The sequence below is a fragment of the Hyperolius riggenbachi genome, chromosome 10 (assembly GCF_040937935.1).
Source record: "Hyperolius riggenbachi isolate aHypRig1 chromosome 10, aHypRig1.pri, whole genome shotgun sequence".
Classification (NCBI taxonomy): Eukaryota; Metazoa; Chordata; class Amphibia; order Anura; family Hyperoliidae; genus Hyperolius; species Hyperolius riggenbachi.
The window spans coordinates 45,247,739-45,258,201 of NC_090655.1; positions in this window are offsets into that span (position 1 = coordinate 45,247,739).

Here is a 10,463-nt window from a genome sequence, read left to right on the forward strand (position 1 = left end):
TAGATTAGAATTCAAAATGTTAGGTAGGAAGTAATATACATTTTCTCGCAGCCTGGCGCTGCCATAAAGAGTGATAAAGAGTGATGGCCAGTATTAAATAGTGAGGGAAAAAGATTGATCAATAATAAACATCTGTGCAGGGTTAAAAGACGATGTGAGGTAGAATAGGGTGATGAGAATCTTACCTTGCGAACAGCTTCGGTCAGCTTAGCGCCTCTGTGCCTTGCTGGTTGCTGCCAATCTGCTGCTCATAATATAGTATGGCTGATGGGTTAATAGGGGCCAATTAGCCAATAGAGAGAGCGCTCTAGCTATGCGTAATGGGAGAGCGCCTATGAGTTCATTGTGCAGAGGGGCGTCACGTCTTGTGACGTCATACGCCTGCGTGTTGTTAGGGCAAGAGTCTAAAAAAGATGTGGGCAGTGTCCGCTAGGCGGATGTGTATTGCCAGGTTCGCGCCTGCGCATATGAAGGCGGAAATGGCGTCGCCGCCATGTTTGTTTAGGGAAAGAAAGGCGGCGGTGCCGATCCATTGTGTTATTAACACATATAAAAATATAAAACAATAAAACAATCCAGTTATAGGGGGGTGGATGCTGGATGCTGGGGTGAGGATAGATGAATGATATATTATCAAGTGCAGATTGTTTTTTGGGGTATGATACAATATGCGCCGGCTGGTAAGGGGATGTATGACAGCGCGTTGTCCTGGTGACGCCTGTGCTAAACAGTCGGTTTGTATTAAAGTATTGTAGTATGATAATAAAGCTTAAGGAAGGGGGGCAAGAGCCCCAATTATCTCGTATTCTAATGGCCTGCGGAGTTAGGCGCTTCCCCATTTTTCAGATTTTGGGGAAAAACTGGGAGCGGGGGAGGGATGGGTCCTGAAGGGGGGAGGCAGGGGTTTTCCCCAAAATATCCCCTCCTTTCCCCTAACCTGATGTAACATCACACCATGACATCAAATACATCTCCTTTATAAACAGAGAAATACCTACAAAGGAATTTTCTGGTTCATATACCTCCCCTTTTTTCATGTAAAAATTCTGGTTCTAATCTTATATTCCATGAGACAGGTAAAATATACAAGATGTAACATCTGAAAAATGGGGAAGCGCCTAACTCCGCAGGCCATTAGAATACGAGATAATTGGGGCTCTTGCCCCCCTTCCTTAAGCTTTATTATCATACTACAATACTTTAATACAAACCGACTGTTTAGCACAGGCGTCACCAGGACAACGCGCTGTCATACATCCCCTTACCAGCCGGCGCATATTGTATCATACCCCAAAAAATAATCTGCACTTGATAATATATCATTCATCTATCCTCACCCCAGCATCCAGCATCCACCCCCCTATAACTGGATTGTTTTATTGTTTTATATTTTTATATGTGTTAATAACACAATGGATCGGCACCGCCGCCTTTCTTTCCCTAAACAAATATGGCGGCGACGCCATTTCCGCCTTCATATGCGCAGGCGCGAACCTGGCAATACACATCCGCCTAGCGGACACTGCCCACATCTTTTTTAGACTCTTGCCCTAACAACACGCAGGCGTATGACGTCACAAGACGCGACGCCCCTCTGCACAATGAACTCATAGGCGCTCTCCCATTACGCATAGCTAGAGCGCTCTCTCCATTGGCTAATTGGCCCCTATTAACCCATCAGCCATACTATATTATGAGCAGCAGATTGGCAGCAAGGCACAGAGGCGCTAAGCTGACCGAAGCTGTTCGCAAGGTAAGATTCTCATCACCCTATTCTACCTCACATCGTCTTTTAACCCTGCACAGATGTTTATTATTGATCAATCTTTTTCCCTCACTATTTAATACTGGCCATCACTCTTTATCACTCTTTATGGCAGCGCCAGGCTGCGAGAGAATGTATATTACTTCCTACCTAACATTTTGACTTCTAATCTATATGGTAAATGATATAATCACGAAATTCCACTCCACCTAATGGAAGATGGCCATAGACCCACCCCCTACTGTATACACACATTTTTAGAGATGCCTATATGTGTGCTGATAATCACTAATGGTCTGCATATAGATTTATATGTGTATATATATATGTATGAAAAGACAAGAAAACTACCACATGATTGTATTGCAACAGAACTTTTAGTGGCTTTATCTCTTCTGTCCCACAGTGTTCCATTGCTCCTATTTATAGCCTGATGAAGTGGGTTATACCCACGAAACGCGTTGCAGAATATTGGAGTATATTAATAAAACGTCATTTTTTGTCAAAAACCCGACAATTTCTTGTGTCTGCAGTTTGCACCAGGGAGGTAAGTCCACCTTTGCCTCCCTGCCTTTTAAACATTTTATCCTGTTTTATACTTCTGGCGCCTCTGTATTATTGCTTACATTACTGTGTCCACCCCTGGTGGAGGGGAATTGGCCCCTTTCTCTTCAAATCTACAGAGAGCGACTTCTTAATCCTGAGTGGGGACAGGTCTAATCTCCCCACCTGCCTATACGGTGGTTACCTGGAAGGTAACCCAGATTTGTGAGTACCACTCTTACAATTACACATCTTCACTTAACGACCAGTACATACTACACCATATTGGGCTCTCGGTGTCTCCCTCCCTTTATTACTTCATATATAGTTCCTGCTGGTCACTTCCTAGTTGTCTGCCGTTGCGATCACTACGTGGAAGCACTCAGACCTAGTCAGATCCTTCAGTGTGTTTGAACCAGGTGGACCTGGGAATTCACACTGAGCCAGATTATTTGAATTGTATTCTGTTTATGCTTTAGCTAGTTCCAGGGTGTAGAGACCAAGGACCTCACACCCAGCTTAGGGAACTGTGTTATCATCTGTGTTATCCCTCAAGCTAGTTCCAGGGTGTAGAGACCAAGGACCTCACACCCAGCTTAGGGAACTGTGTTATCATCTGTGTTATACCTCAAGCTAGTTCCAGGGTGTAGAGACCAAGGACCTCACACCCAGCTTAGGGAACTGTGTTATCATCTGTGTTATACCTCAAGCTAGTTCCAGGGTGTAGAGACCAAGGACCTCACACCCAGCTTAAGGAACTGTGTTATCATCTGTGTTATACTTCAAGCTAGTTCCAGGGTGTAGAGACCAAGGACCTCACACCCAGCTTAGGGAACTGTACTACCATCTGTGTATTATTTGTCAGACTAGTTCCAGGGTGCTGAGACTACGGTCCTCGCACCCAGTCTAGGGAACTGTATCATCATCTGTGTATACTTCAGACTAGTTCCGGGGTGCGGAGACCAAGGACCTCGCACCCAGAATAGGCATTGTTTGATATATGTTATGACATAGCTTTTCTGACTACTCCTCTGTCTTCTGATTCGGTACCTCGTATATCTGATATTCCGTTGCCAGACCCTGCTTGACTTAGATACAGAATCAGCCTTCTGTCTTTGTACTTTATCTGTCAGTGTGTTGCCGACCCGGCGTGCCCGACCTCGAGAGCTATCTCTCCCCTTAAGAGATAGTCTCCAGATCAGATAGTGACATCCACTCTTAGGTGTCACTCACTCTCTGCCCCTTCCTATCTCCAGCCTGACTCCTCCCCTTGGAGAGCCTCAGGCTGCTGGAAGGTTCCTGTGCTCCCAGAGCAGTGTCTCTTTACTGTATATCGCCTGCTCAGCAGGTGCATCACTCAAAGTATTACTGTTACACCAAACACTCACATACCTATAGGTGTCCAGAGGTTAGCAATATATCTGATTATCGGTGATTCTGCAGATCATCAATAATCGGGTATATATCTGCATTCTTGGTGATACTGCAGATCACCAATAATCAGATTCTCTCTGCGTGCTGACACCAATCATTACAGAACGGCAGACCAAACCCTAATGGATGCACTCCGCAGCCGTCTCGATGTACTCACTCACCACTACGGTGGAGAATTACAACCGAGTACTTGACAGTCACCAGACTCAACTCAACGCTTTGTCTGGGACTGTACAAGTCTATCAGACGGCTGTGGATACCGTGCGATCTCCTCCTAGCACAGACATTCGTATGCCTGTACCTGAAAGGTTTTCTGGCCACAGATATGAGATCCAAAATTTTAGAAACAGAGTGTTATCATACTTTGAGTTAAGACCTAATTCCTCAGGGACCATGGCCCAGAGAGTAACCTTCATTAAGACTCTATTGTCAGGGGATTCCCAGACTTGGGCGTATAACCTTCCCACGAGGGATAAGGCCCTAACCTCGGTAGAGGAATTTTTTGAAGCGATGGCTATAATTTACGATGACCCGGATATTGCCTCGACCGCTGAATGGAAACTCAAGTTATTGCGGCAAGGCAAAGGTCCGGTAGAAAACTATGCTGCAGAGTTTAGAAAGTGAGCTTGATGGGACTCTTTTGCTCTACTTGATTGTTTCTTATCAGGGTTGTCAGACGCAGTTTCTGATCTAATGTTGGGTCATCCTGAACCCAAATCCATCGATGAGGCCATTTCATCGGCCATCAGAATTGATCGTCGTTTACGATATCAAAGACAGACCCGGGGTAGGAACAATGTGAGGTACTTGTCCTACGCAGCGTCTCCCTCTGCTCCATCTCCACCTGATTCACCCCCACCAGAACCAATGCAGATTGGTCGGTCGAAATGATCTCCGGTGGAACGGAGACGCAGGGAAACAGAGCAGCTCTGTCTTTACTGTGCAGAGGGGGGTCATAAGGTACAGAATTGTCCCAAGAAGTCAGGAAACGCTGCCGCCTAGGTGTAGTCGGAGGTAATACCCTAGGCGCGCAGTCGTTACCTCTCGATGACAAACGTTTTCTTCTCCCTTGCACTATATCTTGGCAAGATAAGACAGAGACTACTGAGGCCTTCATTGATTCAGGCTCAGCAGCTAATTTTATGGATTATGAATATGCTAAAAAATTGGGGATCCCGATCTCCCCTTTAAAACAACAGATTCGGGTCACTGCGGTGGATGATTCCCCTCTGCAGAGTAATCACCCTCTTTCCCAGACCCAAGATTTGGGGGTCACAATAGGGGTCTTGCATAAAGAAAGTTTATCATTTTTTGTGTTACGAATGGCAACCTCCACAATCATTCTTGGCATGCCATGGTTACAGATTCACTCGCCTCAGATCAATTGGGCCACGGGTCAGCTTACCAGCTGGTCTGCCCACTGCTATCATCATTGTCTTGCGAAAGTAACCTTTGGTAAAACCAAGATTCACATGGAGGGATTGCCTGATCAATATTCAGAATTTGCAGACGTATTCTGCCCCAAGTCAGCAGATAAACTTCCCCCACACCGTCCCTTCGATTGCCCCGTTGATCTTAGGTCTGGTTGTATGCCCCCTAGAGGTCATCTCTATAACTTATCAGGGCCAGAGAAATTGGCCATGCAGGAATACATCCGAGAAAACTTAGCTAAAGGTTTTATTCGCCCTTCTCGATCTCCGGCCGGGGCAGGGTTCTTTTTTGTGAAAAAGAAGGATGGTGGCCTACGCCCCTGCATGGACTATCGGGGCTGAAATAAAATCACAGTAAAAAATCGCTATCCTTTGCCGTTAATAGGCGATTTGTTTACTCAAGTCACCAATGCTAAGATTTTTTCAAAATTGGATCTGAGGGGTGCTTACAACCTTGTGCGAATCAGGGACGGTGATGAATGGAAGACGGCCTTTATAACACCCGACGGGCATTACGAGTACCTAGTGATGCCTTTAGGGTTGTGTAATGCCCCAGCCGTCTTCCAAGAACTGATCAATGAGGTCTTTAGAGAGGTATTGGGCAAATTCATCTTGGTATACTTAGACGACATTCTAATTTTCTCGTCCAACCTCTCAGAGCACAGAGATCATGTGAAGTTTGTGTTACGGAAGTTGAGACAAAACATGCTGTACGCCAAGCTGGAGAAATGCATTTGAGGTGACCTCTGTTGCCTTTCTGGGGTACATAATTTCAACCTTTGGCCTCTCTATGGACCCTGAGAAAGTTTCAGCCGTGTTAGATTGGCCTCAACCTGTGGGATTGAAGGCTCTCCAGAGGTTCCTGGGGTTCGCTAACTACTACAGAAGGTTCATTAAGGGGTACTCTACGATGATCTCACCTCTCACCAGTCTCACAAAGAAAGGCGCAGATACTCACCACTGGTCCCCTGAGGCCCATGACGGCGCGGGTGTTTGCGCGACCTAGTGGACAGTGCCGTGCTATGGGGGGGGGGGCGGCTGCATAGCTAGCTTAGTTGCCCCAGTATGGGGAGTTTAGTTGCCCCAGTATGGTTAGTATAGTTACCCCAGTATAGTGCCCCAGTATAGCTAGTATAGTGCCCCAGTATAGCTAGTATAGTCCCAGTATGGATAGGTAGTGCCCCAGTATAGCCAGTAAAGTGCCCAGTATAGCTAGTATAGTACCCAGATAGCTAGTATAGTGCCCAGTATAGCTAGCATAGTGCCCAGTATAGCTAGCATAGTGCCCAGTATAGGTAGGTAGTGCCCCAGTATAGTGCCCAGTATAGCTAGTATAGTTGCCCCCAGTATAGCTAGTTTTGTTGCCCCCAGTGTAGGTAGTTTCGTTGCCCCCAGTATAGCTAGTTTCGTTGCCCCCAGTATAGCTAGTTTAGTTGCCCCCAGTATAGCTAGTACAGTTCCCCCCAGTATAGATGCCCAGGAGGGGGGGAAGCAGCGCTAGAAGGAGGGGCAGTGGAGGCAGCGGTGGGGAGGGGGGAAATATCCCCCCCCTCCCTCACCTGGGACCCCTCCTTCTGCCTCTCTCCCCCTCCGTTTAGCGGTGGCAAGTGCGGCTCGGCGGCGGGGAGGCATACGGAGAATTACTCACCACTTCTGCGTTCCAAGCGCCGGCAACATCATGTCGTCACACATCTCCGCCTCTAATACCGCCCACTGTGCTTCCGCTAATCAGGAAGAACAGTGGGCGGCATTGAAGGCGGAGATGTGTGACGACTTGACGTTGCCGGCGCGTGGAACGCGGAAGTGGTGAGTAATTCTCCGTATGCCTCCCCGCCGCCGAGCCGCACTTGCCACCGCTAAACGGAGGGGGAGAGAGGCAGAAGGAGGGGTCCCAGGTGAGGGAGGGGGGGGATATTTCCCCCCTCCCCACCGCTGCCTCCACTGCCCCTCCTTCTAGCGCTACTTCCCCCCTCCTGCACCCTAAAATAGGTACAGGTCTGGCGAGAGGCCAGACCTGTACGGCACACCGGGCAACATGCCGCGGCACACTAGTGTGCCGCGGCACACTGGTTGGGAAACACTGGTCTATACTGACCACATGTCCAGATGTTTTAAGCCCGAGACAGCACAACCCTCAGACCCAGAAACCATTCTGCCACAGAAAGTGGTTCTGGCTGCCACTGAGACCTGGAGGGACTGGACTAAGACGTTGAGTCCATTCCAACAGGATGTACCTGAGGGAAAGCCTGAAGGGGTCATGTTTGTACCACTGCCTTTTCGTCTACAAATACTGCAGTTGTTTCATTCTCACAAGAATGCTGGGCATCCTGGAGCCACCAGAACTCAGGACCTTGTAGCGAGATGTGCCTGGTGGCCTTCATTGGCAACTGACTGCAAAGAGTATGTAAGAGAATGTGCAGTGAGTGCAAGAAGCAAACCCTCCCGTTAGGCACCTGTTGGGAAATTACAACCACTGCCAGTCCCGAGGGAACCATGGACCCATCTGTCCATGGATTTTGTGGGCGAACTCCCTAGGTCTGAAGGCATGACGGTCATTTGGGTGGTAGTCGATCGTTTCAGCAAGATGGCCCATTTTGTCCCCCTGAAAGGACTCCCCTCGGCCCAGGAGTTGGTCGATCTGTTCGTCCAACGTATTTTCCGGCTGCATGGTATTCCGGAAAATATAGTGTCAGATCGGAGAGTCCAATTTGTTTCTAAGTTTTGGAGGGCATTCTGCCATCAGTTAGACATGGAGCTATCTTTCTCATCAGGCTACCACCCACAGACCAATGGCCAGACCGAGAGAACCAATCAGTCTCTGGAGCAGTTTTTGAGATGTTATGTGGCAGATGTTCAAACTGACTGGGTCAAATTCCTGCCCTTTGCAGAATTTGCACACAACAACTTGAGGAGCTCCTCCTCAGGTTTTTCTCCATTCCAGGTGGTGACTGGAAGATCACCTAAGTTCACCCCATTGCCAGTGGCTGCCATGCCGTTTCCAGCCCTGGAGGATTGGCAGACGTCCTTGAAGCAGACATGGGGAATGGTAGAAAGAAACTTGAGGAGGGCTTTCCAGAGTCAGAAGAAACAGGCTGATAAAAGACGTTCCATAGAGTGGGAGTTTCTTCCAGATGACTTGGTCTGGGTGTCCACACGACATTTGGCTCTGAAGCCACTGTCTCCCAAGTTAGGTCCCAGATTTGTGGGCCCGTTTCCTGTGATAAGGAAAATCAATGATGTCACTTACGCCATTGATCTCCCCACCAGCATGCGGGTTTGAGATCTTTCCATGTGTCCTTGCTCAAGCCGGCAGTGCACGTGGATTCCGCTCCCCCCCCCTGTGTTGATTGGTGACCAACCTGAATATGAGATTGAGAAGATTCTTGACTCCCGACTTGTGCAGAACTCCGTGCAGTATTTGGTGCATTGGAAAGGGTATGGCATTGAGGAGAGAACTTGGGTGCCAGAATGTCGCATGCATGCAGAGGAGTTGAAAAGGGAGTTTCATAACTTGCATCCTGAGAAGCCGGGCAGGAGATGTCCGGAGTCCACTCCTCGGGGGAGATCGCGGAAAAGCCGCCACATGTGCTACTGAGCAGGCAGCTGATTCCGCGTCCAGTGCGGCGGTTTGCAAGCGGAAGTGTGTGTTTGATAGCAAGGCACAACGCGGAAAAGCCGCCGCATGCAACAACAGTAAGGCGGCTGGTTCCACGTCCAGTGCGGCGGTTTGCACGTGGCAGCGTGTGTCTGGTGTGGCTGAGTCTGTTAGTGCACATAGGCTTAGAAATACACGCTCGCGAGCTGAGAGGCAGAATTCTTATACTAAGCAGGAAGAGTCAGCTGACCACGCCGATCAGCTGACTCCAGAGCAGGATACTATTTGTTGACCAATTAGGGGTGGTGCTGGAGAGCACTACTCCATATATAGTTCCTGCTGGTCACTTGCTATTTGTCTGCCGTTGCGATCACTACGTGGAAGCACTCAGACCTAGTCAGATCCTTCAGTGTGTTTGAAACAGGTGGACCTGGGAATTCACATTTAGCCAGATTATTTGAATTGTATTCTGTTTATGCTTTGGCTAGTTCCAGGGTGTAGAGACCAAGGACCTCACACCCAGCTTAGGTAACTGTGTTATCATCTGTGTTATCCCTCAAGCTAGTTCCAGGGTGTAGAGACCAAGGACCTCACACCCAGCTTAGGGAACTGTGTTATCATCTGTGTTATACCTCAAGCTAGTTCCAGGGTGTAGAGACCAAGGACCTCACACCCAGCTTAAGGAACTGTGTTATCATCTGTGTTATACTTCAAGCTAGTTCCAGGGTGTAGAGACCAAGGACCTCACACCCAGCTTAGGGAACTGTACTACCATCTGTGTTATTTGTCAGACTAGTTCCAGGGTGCTGAGACTACGGTCCTCGCACCCAGTCTAGGGAACTGTATCATCATCTGTGTATACTTCAGACTAGTTCCGGGGTGCGGAGACCAAGGACCTCGCACCCAGAATAGGCATTGTTTGATATATGTTATGACATAGCTTTTCTGACTACTCCTCTGTCTTCTGATTCGGTACCTCGTATATCTGATATTCCGCTGCCAGACCCTGCTTGACTTGGATACTGAATCAGCCTTCTGTCTTTGTACTTTATCTGTCAGTGTGTTGCCGGCCCGGCGTGCCCGACCTCGAGAGCTATCTCTCCCCTTAAGAGATAGTCTCCAGATCAGATAGTGACATCCACTCTTAGGTGTCACTCACTCTCTGGCCCTTCCTATCTCCAGCCTAACTCCTCCCCTTGGAGAGCCTCAGGCTGCTGGAAGGTTCCTGTGCTCCCAGAGCAGTGTCTCTTTACTGTATATCGCCTGCTCAGCAGGTGCATCACTCAAAGTATTACTGTTACACCAAACACTCACATTCCTATAGGTGTCCAGAGGTTAGCAACATATCTGATTATAGGTGATTCTGCAGATCATCAATAATCGGGAATATATCTGCATTCTTGGTGATACTGCAGATCACCAATAATCAGATTCTTTCTGCGTGCTGACACCTTTCATTACATGTACACATTGCAATTGTGTTGATTTGTTTTCATTCACTTCTTTATGTTATTCCAGAAAACCTCACAGTCTTCATGAAGAAAATGAGAAAGTTCCTCTCGTTGACTGTGGTTTTCAGTTTTCTACAAAATGAGATCTATTTACCTGGGGCTTCCTCCAGCCCAGGGGTAGGGAACGTTGGCTCTCCAGCTGTTAAGGAACTACAAGTCCCACAATGGATTGCAGGAGTCTGACA